The 25930-nt window shown below is 28.1% G+C and overlaps 1 protein-coding gene across 2 annotated transcripts in view; it reads left to right on the top strand.

The window, feature by feature from the left end:
- LOC125077812 (mucin-17-like) overlaps nt 1-25930 on the top strand; it is an 87649-nt gene that overhangs the window by 19837 nt on the left and 41882 nt on the right. The window lies entirely within an intron of this gene.

The following is a 25930-nucleotide window of genomic DNA, read 5'->3' on the forward strand; positions in this document are numbered from 1 at the left end:
GCCAATAAGAAGAGTTGTTAAGTTTTTTATGAGTACCTAGCTTGATGGTTCTATTATACTTAAAATTAATAATCACAATCGTGATCACAATGATATTCTTTCTAACAATTGAAACTAATGTCAACTTGAAAACAAAACCAAATCATATATAATTTCATTGTTTCAGTTATCTCGCTTTTTTTCAATTTGAACACGACTGTCATTACACAAAGCGATTAGACGGGATGATATCTTTTGAATATGTCGTTAGAAGTCAACGCTACAAATTATTCAACTAGATCGCACAAAAGAAGTCTATCTAGAACGAGTGATTGACGCAGGTCTATCTTGATTTTGTTTTATTGTTGAACAACCAAGGTTGTCGCATCGTGGACCAGCCGCTTAAAGATCATTAGATTCTTGAAAAATAAAATAAGAACTAATTAGCGTTAAATATCATGGTCGAGTATTGTATGCGTGTTGCCTTTCTTTTATATTTAACACACATGTCGAGGGGCAGTTATAAAAAAAATATATCAAAAGAGATTCTATATTTCAGAACGCACGTCTTTAATAACTTCAAAATTCAATTTTAAAAATAAAAACAAATGTGTTCAGAAATCAGTGAACATAAAACATACTTAAATACATATAGTACATAAAATCTAAGACACAAAATAAAATTTAACAAACATATTTTTTTTATTATATGTAATTTTCTTTATTTACACAACGAAAGTCACCTCTCACACCGGAATCCGTCATACAATACGTAGCTGCTAAGTGGTAAAACTGTTACATAAAATCGTTGTATGTGACCATTAATAGCATAAGTAGACAAATCGACTAATAGGCTTTAACGATTTATGGTTAACGGAAGCGAATTAAATTGACTTACTACTTAAAGTGGTCGTAATAAATTGAAATAAAAGTAATACATTAATATGTTTTATAAGAATAATTTAATTATCTTCTTATTTCATTGTATGAAAGTCAAATATGTATCAAAATATTATATTTCTATAAATATAAATAATAATTAGGAGCTTTCTTACAATATTGAACCATTAAACTGATCTCGTGGCTTATTCGTACATAAATACACGTGAAAATTAAATCATTTTAAATTAATTTAAATGGCTATTATATACTATATAACCAAACTTAAGGTATTACAAAGAATAAGAGACCTGGTTTGTTGTCTATATAATCGATTACAATAGGCTATTTGACAATGCGAAAACTAAAGTGTCAATTATTGTAATCTTTATATATGATGAGTTTAAAAATGGTTATTTATTAAATCCATAAATAAAAATGCATTTTTTTAAACGTTTGTCATGTGACACAAAACGCTCCTGATTGGTCGGGTTTATGACGATGTCACTAGCTTGTTAACCTCGTTTGTCTACTGTATATAACACATATGTGGATTAAATGTGCCACAGATTACAATACACTTTTTCACTCATAAATCACAATTTTCACTCATAAATAATAAATAAAAATTCATTTAATTTGATATTTTTCAGCAAATATGTACTAGAAATAAAAAACACAACTTTTACTGGGTTCCTGACCTCTACTGAATAATATAAAAAGGATTTTAAAATCCATTCAAATAGCTTATCATAAAATTATCAAAGATTATAGTCATATCATATTTTTACTTATCGTACTCCAGCGTTTCGAATTATCTGTATTGGTACGAATTAATTGTGTTCACTTTCTAAGTAGTCAACGTAACGTCACGTAACTTCACCACGGATCTCCGACGGTCCATATTAGTCACGCTTCCGGTCTGCTACTATTTACGCGTATCATTGATTATTTTAATATTATTCTTATTTAATTACTCAACCTAAAAAAGGTATTATATCAGATTACTTTTTATAGACCAGGAAGATGGTCTCCTTAAACATCTGATTTTTTAAACAATATTTGTACGGTTGGAGACGTTTTCTGTTTCATTAGTTTATTGGGTAGCTCAAATAAAATTGTTTTCCGAGGGTCAAGACTTAAATGCCGAACGGTGACTATAAATAGTGTTAGCTTTTTCCTATAAAACTTCTTACTTTAGGGCTTAGGAAATTGGTACAGTATTTATTCCACGAAAAACGCGTTAGGATGTATTATTGACGGAATAGAGACAGTGCTGAATCTGTCTATTTCCTGTGTATTTGTATAATGATTAATTATAAAGTATAAGGATTATACTTCTACGAATGCATAGGAGATTATATATTAAATTACCGGCTAATGTCCTTTTGTTTAAAATAAAACAGAGTTTTTGTATAATCGAAAATACTTGTCATTACATAATACGTAAAATATTATTATTTTAGTGCATATTTTATACACTAAAATTATTCGTATTACAAATCGAATATTACGTTTACATAATAATGAATGTTTATAGCAAAATTTGATTCCGCGAAATGACCCCTTGTAAAGTTATGTCACGAGATTTTGTATATATTCTATATAAAGGCCATTGACCTCTTGATCACATCAAATTATTACACGTGCATTAACCGCACTTTCCATAATGGCATGTTGCATAAAATTTATAACTTTCGTGATATCGTCTAGAGATGCGTTTGACGCTGAAAATATGCACGCAATGAAAAACGTCAGTAGATTATCTATTGTATAATATAATTGAGCACAAATTATTGTAAACAAATGAATTACACAATTAATTCTGATAACATAATGATGTTAACAGATGTCATGGTGTGTTGTTAGAAGTATAATGACTCATTATGTACCTAAATTGTTAATTCCTTGACAAAGTAATAATAGTCATAATTAATTATCAAGTTACTATGATCTGCTATTGAATTAAATTTAGCCACGAATACGATTGTATAAAACGTATTAAATTATTTATTAAAGTAAATAAAGTTATTTATTTGAGTTTGTAATTTAAATGTAGACGATGATAGTTTAGATTTATATACAATTTTCATATACAATGTTCTGGACGTGTTTTATATTTATAGCTGGTAATAATATGCTATTGATGATATATCGCAACTTCTGGTATGTGAAGATTTCATCGGCTAACATTCAAATGTTTTACGTATTATATTTGCAATACAAAACTTGTGAAAACTTGGTATATGACAAAAATATAATTTTTATTTACTGTAGTCGATAAAATCGAGTTTAAGCAGAATTAATCATGCTTTAGTCTAGATATAAAGTTAGACGTGTTTACGAAAATTAAAGCTGATATTTTTTTATCGTTATATCTATATATACACAGAATTCTCGTTCTACATTTTATATTACAGAATAAGTTATAAGCAAGCAAATATTTGCGCGAAAGCTTGCATTAAATAACATTTTTCAATGGATATCATTTGTTAATGTTAAGTTTTTTTTAATAAATATTGTATTGTAACTAGATCGAGTCCGTCGGATCTATTGTGAAGTATCTTATGTTGGTCTAGACACGTCATCCAAGAGCTTCGTTTGTTATTTTCATCCTGTTTAACACACATCTTATATTAATAGACTGTATTCTATTGTTGAATTGTATTGTCAAATATCATTTCCTTTTTACCGTCGGCCTTCGCAGCCGACCTTGAGACTCTATTGCCCTAATATCTGATCTAACTAAAGAACAATGCTATCTTTTATCTACAAAGAATTATGGTAGAAAGGAAACTTAAATTGAAATATTAGATCAGGGTGTAAGATATAAAGATAAACGATTTTAATAAAGTTCTAGGTGTTAACGACTCGTGTCTGTTTCTATTGTGAATTACGCGTGGTAATATTACGCAACTGTGAAAATAAAGTTTTTTTTTGAACCAAACAAAGTTCGTTATATTATTATCATTTGGTAAATTAAATCGATTTTTGTTATCTCGATTCATCATATTTGAAGGATTAATCCGAAGATTTTATTCTATTAATATTCATTTATAAACACAAAAACTTAAGTAGTTCTAATGAGATTTTAGCTGTAAGAAGTTATTACAGTGTTACATAAACTTTAAATTTGCTTTTTGTGCTCGTACATACTTGTAATAAGCTATAATAATAAACGTCTTTTTCTTTTATATTCAATTACTTTATCCACTTATAGCGTCGAATTAAATAGTTTATAACTTTTCTCAATAAACATCCTATAGAACGTAGAAATAATTGTTCAAATCGTAGTAGAATTTATTGCCTTGCCCCATACAAACTAATAAAATTATAAATAGATTCGTGATGTATAATTATTTTATTATACTTAATAATTTAAATAAAATATTATAGCTGTATATGTATCATTATAGATATTTCATTGTCTATCTATGAAGTTAATCGATGTTGTATTCAGATTTTAATATAATCGATTTTATTATTTATTCAAAAAAATATATATATATATTTAATAAATATACTGTCTGCTAGTTATATCACATAAACTATTTCTCGATTCAATTAACAGTAATATCGAGTTATATCATCGATATTTTCCGCAAAATCGTTCGACACCGAATCGATTCTGTAACAGCCATTGGAACGAATCAGATTGCACACCAGATATTATTTGCGTTTTTACTCCGAGATATTCGGTTCGAGAATAAAGTGGTCAATGTCAAATTTACTAGATAATTGTCAGCTTCATAGTTTTTGTTTATTCATTAAGATTTTTTAATGATTGATGGCGAAATTTTAAGTTAGAGTGTTCTTGAAAAACAACTTAATATAATTATTAAATTTTTAAGTTTATTAAACATTTAATAATTATATTGTTAAAGATATAAACCTAACTTTTTAATCAGTAAAGAAGTAGCATCAATTATGATATCGTATTCTGTATCGTATACTATTGTATGGTCAATACAAATATTTATAAATAGCGGTAATTGAAGCCGTGGTTATTGATAAATCATTTGTAGCAACAAATGCATCAAACGATTGCCAATGAACATCATTGGGATGTCCATGGGCGGTAGTCACTTTCCATCAGGTGAGCCTCCTGCTAGTTTGCCACCTCTAACATAAAAAAAAAAACGACAAAATGTTACTTAATTCCAGCCAACGACAAATGAGCGTTCAGATTTAAACTAAATTAGTTCATTCGACTTCGATCAGAATTTTTGAAGCTATGGGTTAAACATAGAAATAAGTAAACTAGATGCATTAAGACGTATAAAGACATTCAATCAATAAAAATATATTTTATTCAAATAAACTTTTGCAAGAAATTTAGAATCGTCATTTTATAGAATTATATCAAATGTCAAGCTATGTAAATCCACCAACCCGCATTGAAGGAGCGTGGTGGTGTAATATGCTCCTAACCTTCTCCTCAAAGGAAGGGGAGGCCTTAGCCCAGCAGTGGGAAATTTACAGGCTGTTACTTTTAGATATAGGTAGAATTATATATTTAATTTTTAATTAGCAAATTATATACAAAGAAGCAACTCTTAGCGGATGAACCACGGGTTGCGTAAAAGATTTAATTAGAAAGTAAATTACGAATATATCCGTTATCTTTTGTGCGTCTTATTTATGGTGAGCTGTTAATTATGTTTATTTTAAGTTTAATTTCAATTTAAAATTTTTAATTAGTAAATTTTAAACTAAAAATAGTAATAGTTAGTCTTTAGCGAATAAAAAAATATTTCCATCAATAGTCAATCAAAATTGGCGTATCAAAGTGCACAAAGATTACTCTATGATTCTGATATTTCGTTTATATATCTTGCAAGAGAAAAGATACGTTTTAAGTACAAAATATGAAAAAATGCTATAGCATTTTATTCATTATTAATATTCTGAATATTTTCTACATTGTTGATGTTATTTTTTTTTATAAAAGAACGAATTTGAAATTGATTATGAATCTGGTCTTTTTTACATAAGATAAATTCAGATAGTATTAATTGTATAATATTTAAAGATGCGATCATATTAGCCTGTATATTGACAACTACAGCCAATAACAAAAATATTTATTTAAAATAATATTTTCATATATGAGAGGTACCGATACTTATTATCGAGTCTTATAAAATTAAATGATAACTTGCATCCACATACGGTTTCTGAGACTCGGTACGATATTCTGTACGCGACTCGCAACTCGCAAGGTCATTCACTATCTTTCCGCTCCGCTTACTCGCAGTTATTGCTGATTTGCAACTAATAGCTTCAATCGGTAAACGCGTGTTTTAACGAGAGATTTTTTATGAGTAATTTTATCTTTTTTATCTAGATAAAGTATTCTTCTCGTTTATCAAAAGAATATTACAAAAATCTATTTGATATACTTTAAAATTTAATTTCGAAATTATATCTAGATCTAGATCTGTCTAGATTCAGTATATAAAAGTTATATGATCTTTATTTACGATAACATTATTTAAGAAAATTTACACAACGGCCAAAAATCAGTTGCAAAATGTATACAATTCCGATAAATACAAACTCCGTTTTTTTTTTAAAACAGGTGGGCAGATTGGTAATTGGTTAAAGCGTATTATGTTTGCGTTTACATTCGCAAATTGAATTAAAAATGACTAAACCCATATTGATTCTGTAACATAACGATCGAAACGTGCCTTGTTTCTAATAAATAGAATAATTAGATTTTGATATAAATTAAAATAATGTTTTTATAGTATTAGGTATGATCCTCTTATATTATTAGTTTACAGACACTGTTACGATAAATCTAATAACATCGAAACAACGCTTATGTTCATAATACCAGCTTCTATGTACAAGTTTACCTCTAAATTCCAAAGGACTGCAAAAACAGAATGTGCAAAATGATAGACTACACATAAAAAATACGAACAAGGAACTACAGACTTTACACATATAGATATATATTTTTTATTAGTCAACAGATAATACGATTTTAAACGATATAAAACATATTTATCCTTAATATTTATATTATATAGTTACAGTAGTAAATGTATACTCAGCTAAAACCTTGCTTCGTATTTCATCAGTTTAGTTTAGTGGTTTTGCCGTGAAAGCGTAACAGACAGACAGACAGAGCTACTTTCGCATTTATAACATTAATATAAATTAATCATCATTATCGTCATAATCATCAGCCCATTTCGTCCACTGCTGGACATAGGTATCAATAATAATACTCTAAAGGTAAAGTAATATCTGTATGTAAATATATAAAAATATTTGTACCAATTTAACATTATATTCATTATAATCAATAATTAATCGTTTCTGATGTACTTTTTCTACAACTTAAGGTTAATATCATTACTTTCACCGCCTACTTACTTGACGCTGGCAACGGAGCGCGTTTAAGTCTTTTATATGCAACATGTGTTTTCATATAATACAGTGATCCTATGGCCTTAAAACACGAAGTTACCGGTCTGAATGTTAATATTACATGTGCAACTATTGGCAAAGATTCTGTAACCGCGATATATTCAGTGCATAAAATATCTAAATCTAATTAAAGTAAATTTATGTACAATTATTAGATTTCTGCTTTAAGATCCATATTATGATTTTGTATTGCAATTATTTCATTAAAATAAGAAAAATCTTAAATATAGGAGAAAGATAATTTCAGTCGTGCAACAAAGATTAATAATTAACAATTTTAATGGTTTTTATTTATTCAATGAACTATATTTTTTTTTTTAAATATTGGACAACATTACATACATTACTCTGATCCCAATGTAAGTAGCTAAAGCACTTGTGTTATGGAAAATCAAAAGTAACGACGGTACCACATACACCCAGACCCAAGATAACATAGAAAATTAATGAACTTTTTCTATATTGACTCGACTGGGAATTGAACCCGGGACCTTTTACCGTGGTTACCCATGAAAACCGGTGTACACACTACCCGACCATAGAGGTCGTCTTATATATTAATGTGATCTTATTGTTATAGGAAAATAACTTCATAGTTATTCTATATATCTTCATAAATTCAAACTAAGATATTATATTCCTTTTGCCTGTAGTTACAATGGCTCACTCAATCTTTCATACAATATATATTGCTGTTTGGCGGTAGAATATCACAAAGAATCATCACCAATATAAGCTTAAAATAAAGTGTGAGTTTTTTTGAGCGTTTAATATGAAATTATATTGTATTCATTATTATGTCATGAACACTTAAGATCATATTATGGTCGAGCCGCTAAACTGAGCCAGCAGTGAGAAAGTGCATTACAATATGATTAGTATTCGCATCACGCCTCTAATTGCATTCCAGATAGAATGATAATCTTTTCTATAGAAGTTGAATATGAACTTTCATCACATAACTATTTTTATTTTGAGGCAGTTATTTTCAATGGAAATTTCAATTCATGTAGTTTAAGTACGTGTTGACTTTCATATTTACGATGTAATTATATTTATAAACTATTAACGCAGCCATAAAAGATACGAATGTCGATTGTCTTTATATTTCGAAGTCAAAACAGATCTCTGTGGCAGCTTACAAATAATAATTCAGTGACTCTCGGCGAACAATAAAAATATATTAATAGTCTTATATGCTCTAGGAAGCAAGGAACATAGAGTCTGCAATTGCATTGTATGTATTTTGACACTCTAAGTTCAGTGGCCGCCTTTGTGTATAAAGCGTTTGGTACACGAATGGCAACTCCACTTCTGTCTGCTTTATATTTGTGTAATTTATACCTGTAACACGCTTTTCAATCTTATTTTTAAAAACATTTATCTAGAGTACTTTTCTAGAATATTCAATCACTGTCAAAGTTATTAAGGATATTTCAAATATCGAGATGTTATTCGTCTCAACGGATACAAGGTAAGTCTTTTGTCAACGATCATGTTTGCACTTTGCAACATTTTAAATTATAGTAGAATTGTAACAAGGCTGCATATATATTATGTTAGAATACTATCATACATTGAAATCTGTATTCAAATAGTTTACTTAATATTTCTAAGAAACCGGTATAAGATTGCGCATGCCAAGTGTCTACGAATTTTATTTGAGTAAAGAATGAAAGGAGCCTAGACGTAAATAAGTAACGCTTCAAACTTAAAGGGTACTAGAATACCTTGTCTACCTATACTACTCTATAGTTTTTCATACAGACTTTTATCTCATTTTTACTTCTTTATTTATAATTAATTTTTTATCATAATAATCTACAAAACAAGTACAACGATGACAAATATCAAACATTATGTAATATACTCATTATTATAAATTGATAAAATATTTAAGTTGCTTTAAAAGCTATTTAAACTATTACTGCTGAAATGACACATGGGAACTAAACATTAGTTTCTATGCTGTCGTACGTTTAGTTGCAAGAGAAAACAAATATTTACAAATTTCAGAATAAATATCGCTAATAAAATCCTCGTTATACAATATTAATAAGAAAATGTATTATTGAGTTATTTTCATTACTTGTGATTTTATTTTAAATTTGGAGACAGTCTAAGATCCCGCGTGAATCGAAATCGAAATGGCGTGAATTCTACATTATATGTTGTTGTGTTTATTAATAAAGAAATTCATTAAAATCGCAATTATTATTATTTTTTTCTTATTATTATTCTCATGGCAAAGTTCTCTAAATTTAGAGGTAAAAATATATTAAAATAGCGAATTGCAACCGACATAATGACGGTGAACCTTAATGTAAAAACTATGCGAATATTTGAAATTAAAATTTAATGATAATAAACTCATTAAATGCGTATTGACACAGATGTTGTGAAGTCGGTTAAATGTGAATGTATAGTGCATTCACTTGGTTTTACGTAATACATTTTAGAAGTGTATACCAATCTTATCAATTTGAGATGAATGTTTGAAGATATAAATTATTCATTTTCAAATTCGATTTGTCTTATTCGTTAATTAAATTAAATTTGATTTGAAGAACATATAGTTACCATGAATTCATTTTATTGCTTATCGAATTAGTTATCTTATTAACGATATCATTATCTTGTCATTTCTCTCCCATAACTGTAACCCGATTAGTACGAGTATATTTTTAAAGTACCCAAGATAAATATAATCCTAAAATATACAAAAAGTATTTATTAGTATTACTTTAAATTTGTAAAATAAAAAATTAAAAACTTTTTTTTTTATAAATACAGAATAATATACGACAGTTCTTCTAAATGTATTGAGATGTGTTGGCCAATATTTCGGGTTTAAGTTCAATACGAAATTTCATTTATTTCATTTGTGTTCATAATTTTCTTTGCTGTGCTGCCACCACGTATTGGAGCATGTGGTCTTTAACCAACTGTGGGATAATCATATTATTCATTTAAAACTTCTGGTATAAATTTTATGACAGCTTTTACTTCTAAACAAATGATAATCAGATATTTTAATAAGTAATAAAACTCTATTAATAAATTTAACCGCAGTTTATTATGCTTTGTTGAATATCAGAACCGTGTATATTTGAAATAGACCTTATTATGGTTTCCAACTAAAAAAAAATTATTACATTTATTGGATATGTATAAAACTTCTTTGTCTGACTGTACATCCATTAGCGATATAGGTCAAAACAATCACGGTGCGATGTTACAAAACCGATAAGGTTTCAGTGGCGGGGTCATGGGTCGCGGCGAATCTAATCGACATTAGTACCGCTGCTTACTATTTTTACAATACCTTGTCCACTCGGATCGAAATATTAAATTAATGACGTCATTCATTTGCCTCCGTGACCTTCGGCAAGTATTATGTTTCGTTTTTATTTTTTTTAAAAACTTTCGGTAATCGTAACTAATTTATTAAAAAAAAATATTTACTTAAATTGTTGGCAACGGCGTCATAGATAATAAATTTAAAGGCTGTTAGATAGCCTTTACTTTAAAAATATTATGACAGGACATTAATGATTCAATGAAAGGATTAACGTTTGGTATAAATTATTATAATATTTGCTCAAATAATTAATATTCATTGAATATTACGAATTACTACAAATATAGATTAATTTCGTTAATTAATCTTATCAAATTACGAATCAATAGGTACACAAAGTGCTTCTTGTTTTGATGACAAATTTTTTTTTTAAATGTTTACTTAAATATATTCATATTTCTTATTCCTATACCATTCTTTTCATAAGCTTGAATGTCAAGTTGCTTACGAATCTTATTAATTACAAACAATTAGTATCAAACAAATCCTTTCATCTGTGAAAACCCCGCATGACAGATATTAGCGTCAATCTGACAGACCTTGAACAGAAATGGACCGGACCAGACAACGTTCACAATGTAATGGATTTAAATCATTATTGTATTAACTTATACGAAGTTATATACTAGAAGCTTTAAGGATCGAACACACTTAAGTGAACGAGACACGTTGATTTACATGGATCTATATATGTATATGTGCGACATACCATCTGTTATTGTTGTTATTTTTCTTTTAAAAATAGAGACAAGTTATCACAGCTTTATTTCAACCATAAATTTATTACTTAATGTCACAATCATTATTCTCAGATGATTAGAAAGTGAGCAATTATCAAAATTCAAAAACCTCAAAACTACAAAGAACGAGATAAATATAAAATGTCATAAATGTATTATTGTAAGGCAAGACTACCTCTCATGCTGAGAAGACTTAAACTTATTTCACGACCTGCTCACGGATATTATAAACACAATTTAGGCGTTTATAAGGCATGAGAACTGTGTGGTTTTTAATTTTCAGACTCAAGTATGCTATTGACTGGAACATCTCGGCTTTCATTTTATACGTAAACAAATATTATTAAAAAAAAATTTCACTCACTTAAACCGAATCATTGTACAAAGTACAGGAATAATGAACCAACACTATAATTCTACATAAAATATAATTATTACAATACGGATTAAATCGATCACTTTATTGCGTTCATAATAAATATCGCATTAAATAAACTACGTATTATCCCCTTAGAGACTGATTACCTAAGATTTAGTATTTGATTTCGAATAACCGTTATAATTTAATTGAATTCGATTGTATATAATGATAATTGTATCTTTTGTTCGGAATTAAGTAAAAATATTATAAAATAATTATGGACCTTGAGTAATAACGCAGTAAGAATATTGTACTTTTCGTACTTCTTTGTTTATGTGTATAAAGTGATTGCTTGATTGAAATAAATATATATCAAAAGAATGAGTTTCAACAAGCCATGCCAAGCTAAGTAACCAGGTTTAAAATCAAGACCTCGCGATCTGCAACCTTATGACTAAGCCGACAAGGTAACAAGTTATATAAATAAATAGGCGATTAGCTCGTCTGCCTTCCAAAAATAAACTTAAAAAATTAAATAAAAATACATTCACTTTGATAATTGTTTCCTTCCTAACAGTTATATTTATCATATGTGTCTTACATATGTATTTATAGCTCAAAGGTTGTTCCAAGATAAGCCATCGATTGGATTAAATAATTATGATAAGACATAGACGTTTAACATTCTCATTTTATTAAATAGTTTTAATGTTAATTTTCTAATTAATTTATAAATAGTTGTACTCTATTTGCCTTGTACGTTAATTTATATTTAGATCTTCAATTAACTCTAGCTTAAGAACAAAATCTTGTAATAACTTTTCAATTCCGTTTTAAAGAGTTACTTATCTATATTGACAACTGTATTATTATAAATACGAATGTAAGTCCGTCTGTTACCTCTCAAACCCTTCAACCGATTTAAATGGAATTTGCTATGAAGATCATTTCGAGTTCAGGAGAAGGACAAAGGCATATAGGCTACTTTTTTTTATTCAGCCAGTCAGGGAGTAGAATGGAGGATGTCGGCTTGTGTGCTAAAGGTTAAATAATTTTTGCGCGGATAGGGCAGCAGGCAAAACTAAATGAACAAAAAATGTTTTAACTAAAGTAACAACGATTTATGTACAAAAATCAGACCACTTAACTTAAAAGCCATTAAGTATATAATTGGATTAAATTGAAAATATAAAGACGATTTAAACTTAAGAGTTAAATTGTACTGTAGCCTAACTTCACGTCCTTACAAATTACTTCCGAACAAAGTAAGGTTTGAAATTAAATTATCGAAATTGTAGTATTCAATAATAGAACGTTCATACCTTCAAATTTATAATTAAATATATAACATTTTACAATATAATTTTTGAGGTAGGATTTAATAACACGACTTGATCTATGTTTAGATTTTACAAAACTTTGTGTTCATTTATTATTATGTTTTAAATTATGCCATAAATGTCACAATATACAAGTGAAAGGGAGATTAATAGAAAAATACTATTCTTGATACAAGATAACTAATTAATAGATTACGACACGTTGAGATTATAGCAAGAATTACGTTTATTAATGTACTATTGTTTAATGACTTTGTAATATAACGTAAACGCCCTGCAACTGATATAAGGCCTTCTCTTACTTATAGGAGAAGGTTTGGAGTTTACTCTATCACGCTACTCCATGCAGGATGGTGGATACGAATTCAGGTTTAAGGTTGATTGTAAATTATTTACCTAATTGTAAATATAGTAGTTATACAATGCTGTATATTTATATAGCTACCCTCTAAAACTGTTATCTGAAAAGCCTTTCGGTAATAATTTCTGAGCGGCCAACATAGATGGCGCTGTAGATTAAATGCCGCTTTATTGAAGTTATTATACTTCATTCGGCGCTTTATGAAAAAAGATGAAAGTTAATTTTTATGATGCACAACATAGGGTGACGTGAGAACTTCATGGTGAAGTTGCTCGCTAAGCCGCCAGTTACGTGACAAGTTTCTCGAAATAGTCAACTTTACACTTTACTCTATTCATCCTTTATTTAATTTAAAATTTATATTGTAAATGTTTTTGATTCAGTGTTAAAAAGCAAGTAAAATAGATTTGTCACGATTATTATTTTTATTTTATATTATTATGAACTATTATTTGTTATTAATAATTTCATTATTTTAATACAATTAAAAATAGTCTCTCTTATACCACTTAATTTTTTCAATTTTCTTGCCAATCAGATTAAACGATTTAGTATAAAAATGATAACAAATCTAAATCTGAAATATCAAAATTGATATACAGTTCATTGTTAATGTTTATGCTAGTCTGTTGTTAGCTTTGCTATAGTCTAGAGTTATTATCTAAATTATAAAAGGGTACTGAAGGAAACATTAAAACAATATCGTGTCTATTATTAACCAGTTTTTATGAAATTAACGTCGATAATTGCAATGTTGAGTTTTTTGTTCGAATATATCTACGGACTCGCGGAAATCAAAATCAATTCCAATACCTGTAACATTATAAAAACATAAGTACGCTATTAATTTTTATCCGTCCTAATCTTTATTTCGTTGAAATTAAGGTTTAATTTTCGGAAACGTGAAATATAGATAAATCTCTACATTTTGCGATAGTTTTTATCTTGATTACGATTATAAGCCTGAACTTATTAAAATGCCGTATAAAAGAAAATAGCTTTTTAATTATTTTATTAGATTTTATATTTGGGTAATAGCGTAAGGGAAAATGTTCTATAGATAAAATTGCCCCACCTAACTTTCATAATCGGGCGGGCGGTAAATCAACACAAACGGAGATCATATACAGAACCAGCGACTTTATGTTGTCCCGGAGGCACATAAGTCATTTTTCTTTTTGGGAAAATCTCAATAATATTTAAATGCTGCGGGAAATTTTCGTAGGAATTTGACGTCCGCAGCTTTATATCGGATTAGTATTTGTAGGACCTTTAAAAACATATATATGGATGAAATAGAAGTCGTTATATTCATTAGTAATAATAGTATTTCCTGTATTCTATTGAATGTGCCTGTTTAACGTGTTGATAAAAACTAAATAATAAAATGCTGATTTGGTACGTTTTAATCAAATATATATTTCAAATTAAAATGACAAAGTTCCGCTTGTTTTCGGTAGAAACCAGTTCAAACCAGTATCAAATAAAACTATAAAATATTTATTTGTGCATGTACGCATATACTTTGCATATGTGTATAAAGTATAAATAAACGCGTGCATTAAAATTAGATAGGGATAATATATTTTTACCGCAATAAATACATTTTCCTAATAAATAAATTAAGTTTATAGTTGAAAGTGTTATACGAAAAGCAAAAAATGTACATACAAATTGATCTCCAAATGCTCAGTAAAGCGCAACAATACTGAATTAACTAAGTCATTATTTAAATCTATATCGAAATTTTAATAGTTAAGAAATCATATTGAATTTACTTTCACAAAAAGTACTTTCGTAAAATAAAATACGCGTAAGCAACGACGCGTGACGTTGAATAGTGTTACTACATCAATATTTTGGCAGGTTTCAATGAATAAAATATTTTTTAGGTCGTTTTTTTATAAGAACTCTTTTTTTATATATAAATTTATTTAATTATAGAATTTAAATTTATTATAGTGGATGGAAATAAATTATAATATTAAAATAATCTTTATTATAAAAAGTATTCGGAGTACGACGTTTCTTCACGTATTTTATTAAAGTACTGCGGTGGCATACAGAATCGGGGCCCTGTCCGCATTAAACAGCAAGACTTATGCTTATAGCAAATGTCATTGTTTAAAACAACTGTCAATTTTTGGAAACTTTAAATGTTAGATTATAGAAATTAATAAACATTTAATTTAATAGTTATATTATCCTTAATATTTATTAAATTATAAACACTTAGGTAGTTAGGTAACGGATATATTTTTTTGAGTTAAATTTCCAAAGTAAATCATAACATCTGTCTCGTTTCCCTACAGTAAGGAAAATTAAAACTCGGTTGTAATTAAAGGTTGTTACGAGTATAATAAGCAAGTTTGCGCTTGCTTACCTTGTCCTTTTAGAGCGAAATTGTCTCTAGATTGGTTTTTACCCGCGTTAAAACGCCTACTGGCTTAATGCGAAAAAGGTTTAAAATTAATATCGTAAACAATTTTCAAATCATATAACATGTGCCGTGTCAAATCTTATAACTTTGTAATAATAAATAATTTTCGATAAATGTTATGTTTAATTTTTTTACTTTATAAAAACCAGTGAATGATTTAGTTTTTCTTGTTTTTTCATTTAGAAATTGTACGAAAATCAAAGCTCTTTTTTGATATTAATTCATTTATATTTTCTGTTTCAGGTAATTACAGCATTACTTTCATCGCGACCAGTAAGTTTTTTATAAGTTATATTACTAAGGGCGCATTCGATTAGTTTATAACTATTTAGATAATCAAAGTACCATTAAAATAGTGAGAATTTAAATGTCCCCCTGTCGAGCAAACGTCGTCTCCTGTTACGAAGCATTTTGGTACTGGTTGCTAACTATATTACTTTATTGTTTGTTAATAATTGTGGCAATAAATCCAACACGATCTGTTTCCTTATATTGTTGTCCTTCATTAATTAAAACGTGGAAAGTTAGTTTTGTTAACATGGATTTGATATCGCCATCTTTAATTTAAATATAATTTGTTTTTCTTTCAATGTAGAAACATTATGATAACTTACTCATAGTGAAACTGAAAGTAAAAAATAGCATCGGTTAATTTTTTTTCAGTGAATTTTCTCGGATATTTTGAAACTTTTTTTTATGACAATTAGATTCGATTGGAACATTAACGGCTTTACTTACTAATAAGCGTTCTATAGAACACTATCCCTTTCTGTCATCTGTAATTTAACATTCAAATGAAGAAAACAAAACATTGCGTATCATCTCAACTTATACATATTAAACTAGCGAACTGAATACTAATTGTTGATATTTAAAAACAAACTTAAAAGCAACTTACCTTGTAATGTTACAATACGTTAATAGAATTTAATGAGTGATCTCGTTCCTTCGAAATGTTAATGTGTTAATACGGAAATGTCAAACGTTGTGATCGCGATGCTGTTGCCGATAGTTTTTTTTAATTAAATGTCACAAAACGACAAATAGGTTGTTAAATATTGAGTAATAAATAAAATCTTAATAGCCAATCAAAGAAAGGTTAATATGACTCAGGAGTGGTCAATGTAATAAAAAATTACATGTATTTATTATTAACATTTAGGATATTGGGTAAAAGTGTTTTATAAAAAGATATTTATATATATATATTTATTGAATGTGTATTATTTAAGTTTATAGCACATTTCATATTCTATAACATAATTCTTAATCATGCCTTACCCAATTTTCCGAAAACGTAACATACGTCTAAAGGGATCTTAGAACAGTTACATTAAACATTGTAATTACTTTCAATAATTGTTATATATTATTTAACTTTGAAGCTATGTCCTCGATGATTGCTCAAGCCCGAGTGCCCGTCGTTAGCCCGCCATGCTCAACTACGATTCAGTAGTTGATGTGATTGGCCAACGCTTCTGATTGACTATCGCAGATTTAGTCAAATGAACATCCAATAATAAAAACATTAATTGATAGGGTCAAAATTAACTTAATTTATTAATAAACATTTTCAAATATTTTAATAATCTGCAACGTTTTATATGTTATGAGGAATATAAAATAATTTTAACAAATTCATCTATTAAAACCTTACACGTCAAAGAAAAATATACGAGAATACCTGACGAGCTCGTAAATAAAAAATATAACATCATAGAATAGAATTAAGTTTAAATGATCCTAAACATTCTAGTCTTTTAGGCAGGTGATCGATGAAAATACTTAAATAGTATACCGGTCGAATATGTACTCAAAAATCACAATTTATGACTTGGTCAACAGGTGTCACAATTTGTATGTAGGAGTCCTTAAACGTAATTTTCTATTACGAAAGCCGCTTACTCAGACTTTACGTAAAATCCTTGTTTTATCACCGGTATATATTTATGTACTAAGTATCATTTGCGAAACGTTAACGCGGGTAAATCCGTTATCGGTACAGCTTAAGTAATATCAGTTACTAATAAAAATATTTACATCTTAACCAATCGAAGTCAACGAAACTATTGAAAATAAATGGTCACGCGTTTTCAAGTTCTTTATTCAAATTACATACTTCAATTGTTAAGAAACGATGAATTAAAATAATTGTGAAATATTCTTTTGAAAAAATACGCAATTATTTTTTTTGCATGAAAAATTTGAAAATAGCTTTTTCACATTGTGACTTTATTGTCATTATCATATCAAATCTTATATTATTTCCGCGAACATCTTTTTATGTGCTAAACAAAAGAGTCACCGTCAGTGGGCGTTAATCAGTAGAACGTAGCAGTCTTAGAATGAATGAATGAATGAGGAAGCGTGTTTCTTGATCCGGCTCAAACATAATGTATATATTGTATCAGACATATTTAAGTATGTATATAATTAGTTTAAATAAATTTTCATAGGTTAAGCATTGGTTTACTTTAATAAAGAGTTGATTTATAGTTAAGGTCTATGAGTGAATATAACCTAGTCACTCATCGATCTACACTATAAAAAAAGATATATATAATTTTGGCGTGAAGTTATATAATATTTTCCATTAAAACGCTCAGTTTATGACATGAAGATAGAAACAGATTAAAACTTTGTATTGCGGAAAGAACGCTAACATTAATGTTATACGCGGTCATGGATCTATATATATTCAATTAAATTGTCGTGTATGTAAAATAAAATAAATAAACCAGCCAAGTGCGAGTGATCTTGCGCGCGAAGGGTTTCGTACCATTATTTATAAAAACGGCAAAAAAAATATGTCTGCCCCCTTAAATATTTTTTTTTTTTTATTTTATTTTATTTTATGATTTAATGTTATAGCGTTTAAAGAAATACATTATCTGTGATTTTTGTAACTTTCTAAACTCTTAAGCATTCAATAAATAGACAATTTCAAATGTGATCCATCTTATAAAGACCTCTTTCTAATTAAAAAAAAAATATTGATAATGGTTTCATTAGTACACTAGTCTGTAGCGAAAGTGGCGCTATTTAAAATTAAATGTAGTACTGATTCATAAAAGGGCCATTTAAACACTCTATATATGCAAAACTTAATTAAATATTTAATTATTTATATATTTCAATAATGAATTAATATTTTAATAAATTAAAAAACGATTCATAACATAACATTTTTAAATGAAATATGTAAGAACTGGGTATAAACACAGGTATAAACCTAATTATTAAAATATTTTTAATAGCGACTTATTGATTTAAAAAGGTAAAATTATTAAGAAAAATAAATCATTCGATACAGATCGACTTAAACAGACTCGTGTAAACGTGGCTTAATGTGTATCTTTAAATTGTCAACAAAATTGTTACATTTCACGTTTGAATTAAAGATCTCACAGAAGATTAAGAACATGAGCTCTTTAAAAGTCATGACTTGGTAAATGTCACATTTTGACATATGAAATATCACTTAACCATTTGTACGTGGAGCTGAAACTTTTAACTTTTCCTGTTAACATAAAAACTAGTACAAGGCGATGCTTTTGACATGTTGAAAAGAGATAAGTACGACCTTCTTTAACATGCTTTAATAAAAAATATGTCGATTTTTGTACTTATACTGGAACTCTATTTGGTCTTCATTGTAATGATTGCTTATTTACTGTTTGTAAACATGCTCGTTTTTGTATATATCAGCTAAGAATCTACAGAACGTGCTACGCGTGTATTTCTAAAAAATAATATCGAGAAATTACAAGTCATTAAAATACTAAAATATATAAAATAATAAAATTTAAACGGTTTGTAATTCATCTTATGCTTGACAGTGAAGGAAGACAGTCAGTCATTGATTGTCAGGAAACATGCATGTGCTGCAACATGTGTATTCACACAAAAAGTAACTACTGAGTTTCTTGCCGCTTGTTCTCGGTGGAATCTACTTTCCGAACCGGCGATATCTTTATATTCGGTTGACATGACGATTCAAACGTGTTTTTGTGAGCCTACTTGAATAAAGAATATTATATTGATTTCAGTTCAAGTTAAAATCTAAATGTTGAATTTGTGGATTAGTAAGTTAATGTATCGACCATAGTTAGTTTAACTCCTGTCCGGTTTTAAAAGAGCAGTAGCTGTGAGACCATTTGTTTCTATGACAATTTAACTGTTTAACCTTTGAATTGTTAGTATTATATCTGATCTAGTTTGTTTTCATCAGCGTTACATTCCCTTGACATTTAATAATAATGATAGTCGGTTTAATAAACATTTGTTTTAAAATAACATTGCCTTTCAATTTATTGGTTTATAAATAGGTTTTATGGTAGGCAATAATTATAGTATTTTTCTTTATTTTGTGTAGTTATATACTTGAGAAGTAACGTAATAAGTTTGCCGCAGTTTACGTATAAATCATTTTAATTATTTTTAATGAAAATATTGTTTCAACGATATCTTAATACATTGTATTTAATTAAAATAAATAAATATATAATTTTATATTACAGAAAAATTGTCTCGGTTGAAATGTGTTACTAATTGCAAGTTTAATTAATGGAACTATGTCTAAATATTTGTATTGATTTTTGCTAATTTTATTGTTCCAATAGTAAGTGTTATTTGAAAAAATCTCAGCAGTACAATTGATTTACCGCAGTTCAATTGCCGCGTACGAACGCACATTATGTTATTTAGGTTATAGCCGTAGGGGCCAGTTTAAGAGCTATTTGTAAAGTTCTCACGTTAGCCCAGGTCATGTGCGATTTGTAATTTAGCCTTTAATCGTATTTCACTGACTCTTGACACAACAATATTGTCCTAAAAAGATCATTGAATACCTTTACTTTAAATATGCTCAAACTTTTTGAAGCTCTATGCGGTTATAATCTGTCTAAAATTGAGAAGTAGACTAAACTATAGTCTACTTCTCAATTTATTAATATGAAGGCTCTATTGCAGCTGAGCATCTATAGTGATGTCAAGTAATTTTGTACAGTCAATTATTTATTTTGTGTTTAAATATCTTTACACTGAGAACTTAGTCTCAGTCTAAATAATTATTTTTTAAGTAAAATTATGATTTTGAAAAGAAGAACGAAATTTTATAGAACAATTAATTTTAACATCTATATGAAATAACTTATTCCCTTAAATGAACTGAAATACACTGTTTATCATCGTCATAACAATATTACACACTTGTTTTATGTTTAAATTTTAGTAACGTTTTTTTTTTAATCATAAACACGTTGATACAATTCTCTCTTATCTTTTTGTTTATTCAAATTTAAATTGATTTGTTACCCTAGCTGTAAATTTTACATCATTTATTTCAATAATGCATCTGTACTGATATAAATTGAAGTTCACCGTTGCATCTGTCTTTGTTGAACATTTGCTCAGTTATTTTATTATAAATGTTTTAAAAATTTTTTCTGAAAATATTTATTATTGTTAATACTTAAACAGTCCTGTAGCAAAGTCCGTGAAACTATTATTACCGTCGTTATACCGAAACAAGTAAAAGTATTGTAAGAATGGTTAATATCTTACAATAGCAATGTCTACAGACATTGCTAGGCAGTGCTGACTGCTAACCATCAGATGACCCATTTGCTAATCTGCCTACCCGTTATAAATAAAATACAATCGTGCAAACCCGGAGTTGGTCGCTAGTTCTATGTAAATAATTTCGGTGTGTCCTAGAGCCGTGATAGATATAATCAGAGCAGGGAAGTGCGAGATCAAGTGATCTTTGCGCGAGGACAACTACTCTTCTTTTTGTGACCATCGCCACCTTCTCGGTAACGTTGATTAATATGAATCTTAATTTGAACGTGTTCATTTACTTCCTTTGAATTTGGTTACGCAATTGAATTAATATTTGATTAATTTATTTAAGAACTACATAAATTTGGTTTAAATTCATATATTTATGACGTAATAAGCAATCTTTTTTTTTATATAAATATTTACAGTTCTAAATTTGAATAATATATTATAGGTATAATTATAATATTTTTTTATAAATAAAAAAGACAGTTGAATTAATACTACTTTAGTTTGTTCTTTGAGAGTTAAAAATATAAATATTTTATTAATATTATTATTACGAGCTGTTAATTTTTTTTTTTTAAATAAATGGACTCGCGAAAGTAACTCCTGAAATAAAATATAGAAAACAAAATAATGTATGTTTACATTAACAAAATCACATATTATGTATAACTTATTTTGTTTGCATTTAATAAATATGAAGTTTGCGTAAAAAGGTTTTACCGATTATTTAAATATGTATAAATCACGTTAGGTAAGGTTAGCCAACAAGCCATACCTTACTGAAATTCCGTAACTAATGGAGGGAAAAATTTTATGCAAAATTCCTGTTGTATTAATTTCAAACCACATATTAACTGACGCGAAGGACTAAATTGGTCGCCTAATAACTTCAATACCTTTGATAATTTAAAAGAGATGTAAAATTTTTATATTCGAACATATTCTTAACAAATTATACATTTAATTAAATTCATTAATTTATTGTTAAATGTTTATCTATTGTATTTTTATACAAGTTACAATGTATTTAATATGATTGTTATATATTGGTAAATTTCATTTATAGATAATTTGTATTTTTATAGTTGGAACGTTGTTTTTATACAGTTCAAAAACTCATATTTAAAGACATGATTATGTTCCAGAATAGTTGAAAACTTTTAAAGCGAGATTTATTTGGAAAGAGTAATTTAGATTTATTTCCAAAATTTAGTAGTTTTTTTATATTATCATTTTTAAGGGACTGTATATATACAAGATTTATTAAATATCTAACTTCAGAGCGGCAAAGTTAAAATAATCATTCGCATTTCATGTACTCATATGTCATCTGAACCGTAAGGAGTGAAGTGAGAGCCACCGTACAAGCTATTAAAGTATTTGAATTTGAATTCAAGTAATCGTTTTAATCATTTATCATAACACATTCCGGCCTTCTAAATAATATTATGTATTTATTGTATCATTATTGAATGAAAATGCACCACAACGCATATTTTAATGAAGGGCCGTGGCGTCTTGCTATTAATAAAGTTTGCGGTCTGTATTAAATTACAAATGTCATACAGAGACAACCTTATGGATAATTTATTTCAATTAAGATCATTAGAGCGTAAACTGTAATTAATAACGTATTATATAGTTACTTTAGTGGTTGGCGATGGAAGGAGAGATGATATTGTGGGTTGACCTCTTAGTACTCTGATAGAATTACAAATGGACGAGTAAAATATTTTTATATAATAGAGGAAAAAATTACAGTAACTCATTCTATTTTTTAAAAGGACGTAATTTTGTAACAATTTTTCGAAGATTGTACGCCTTAATAACATAATTTTGCAATTATTTCAATAATTTAAAGAACTTAAAATAGAAAATACTATTGAAATTAATTTTATTTGTTACACAAAAAAATTATAAAAAGCAAGTATTCATTAATTTGTTAATGTCTATACTGCATGTGTCGTTGGCACTGTAAGAAATATTAACCAGCCCTTACGTCGAAGATTTGTTCCCAAGATAGACCTCTAGAAGTCTCTAGTTATATTGGCTCACTCATCATTAGAATTGGAACATAAAAGTATAGTATTGATGTTTAGCGGTAGAATATGTGATGAGTACCTAAACAGATATTCACAAAGCCCTATCTAGTAAAAATAATGAATATAACCGTAAATTAATGAAAAACTATTATCTCTTTGAGTAAGTGTCATTTAGATCATTCTGCTGTCTGTAACCAAAACGAATTGGTATTTTTTTTTTCATATGTAGTAACCGGACTTTAATACAATTTAGGATGTGACATGTTTTAACTGAAGGTGAATTTTTAAAGGTATCTAGACCAACAAGTGAACTTTAAAAATATAATCTGGATGTTTCGAGATTGATGTGGTACAAGTTTTTTTTTATTTTTAAATGGTAGTTGGCCATGTGAATGTCATTATGTAATTATAAAAAGACGTACGTACATGGAATTTAATTGAAGTTTTTGTCTCTTTATAAATGACATTTGGAATATAATAATTTATTACATCGTGAATAATTATATTATATGCTGTATCTGGTTATACGATGTCAGCGTTAAGTTAAGATTTTTTTTTTATTTAATAAGGATATTGTACTTGCAAGGTTGTATTGCTAAAATATATCTTTCTTATAATACTCATGTATTTTTTACTAAACGTTAACTAAAAGCGAATGTGAAATTATGTGAAAATATGAAATTACACAATGTTTTGTCTCTTTCTTTCAAATTTCAAGTTACCAATGCCAGATAGAGTGAAATCAACGCGTAACTATTCACGCGTTAAACAAGCGCGTTTACGTTTATACGTAACGGCGATAATTGATATATATTTAGTTGGGAGTAGTATCGGAATTACTCTAGTTACATTATAGTATATTACATTGACCCTGAGACGGCACTCGCCTACTAGGCTGAAAGTCTTACTAATTGTATACAATTACTTTAAAACTAGGCGGAAAAAATTCTACACCGTTACAGTCTGTCATTATTTACGTTAAGGTAATTGTGTATCAGTTGATACAAAGGGTTCAATCATCTTTACTTAATAATAAATTGGTGAGTTAACACAAAGATAGTGGTGAAATACAGGCGTTCCTCGCATGCTATATGCGTATGTGTGCGTGTGTGTATGAAAATATAGTTCAGATTACGAAAACTAATTTAAAATCTGCGTCGAGTGTTTTTGAACTAGTAGGTTGCTCATTAGTCGAATTTAAAAATATAAGATATATTGATTCGAATGACAGGAAAATGAGGTTCATCATGACGATACAAAAAAAAAGACATTGATTTTTAACTTTGACACGAGACGTGTGTATGAATGTAAACTATTTTTAATATTAAATATGTGTGTGTGTGTGTGTAAAGTGCCTGTTTTTATGTGTAATTGCTATTTAATTAATTTATTGTAAGTATAACGTTTGTATATTTATATTATAATATTTTGTAAAAATAATAGCTATCTGCACTCCTTCTCCATAAAAATGGTTAAGTGTGCTAAATTTCATACACCTGCATAATTTTCGTATTAATATAAATATTTACATATAGATACACGGAACACACACACAAAGAAAGCTAAGTTAAAACAAAACACGAATACCCATACGTCAAATGTACTTTATATACTGTATGGACTATGTTTGTTAGAAGCTCGTATCGAATGCAGTTACTCAACCAAAGTACAGCAAAAAAATATAGACAGCGCCCTCTGAAGGTTTTATTAACGTAGGTACATATAAGGTGCAAATATAAGTAAGTTAAATTTACTTCATAATATTTTGACCTTAGTGTAAAACCTATCAAGGCTTTTATTACGCATTAAATTAATCCTTTAACTCAAATTTCCAACGCGGGTAAAAGGAGTTTGTTCACAGAGATTACTAATATTACAAAATACCTCAAGTCTACAAACAAATTGAAAATTTATCGCAATCGAATGGAAACGTACTGATTGTCCTTTAACCGTTTTTGTTTTCTACTAACACAACGTGCGGTTCGGCTAAATATTGATATAGATTTGTTTCCCTGTACACCAGATATCTCGTATTGTCGAAGTAAATGGTTACAATCCGACACGACCGGAGAGAGCAAGTTTTTAATCATTTCTTACACCTTTAACATTCTACTACAAAGATATCTCGATAGAACATTTCTTATTGTAAACCACTTGTGTTTTAATTTATAATCATATAATAGTTTTTTTTAATTATCGTTTAAGATGTTGTCTTTTGTATGTCGTGTTTGTCAATAAATATGGCAAATGTTAGATATATCTATAAAATTATAATGTGTATACTGTAAATTTCTAATTATTAATGTTTCTCATGTTAGTAATACTAAATAAATAAATTGGCTTTTATTGAACTGGCTCGACATCCGAACTCGGGCTAGAATGATCTTTAGCCGTATAAGCCGTATAATTTGC

The sequence above is a fragment of the Vanessa atalanta genome, chromosome 4 (assembly GCF_905147765.1).
Source record: "Vanessa atalanta chromosome 4, ilVanAtal1.2, whole genome shotgun sequence".
NCBI classification, from domain to species: Eukaryota; Metazoa; Arthropoda; class Insecta; order Lepidoptera; family Nymphalidae; genus Vanessa; species Vanessa atalanta.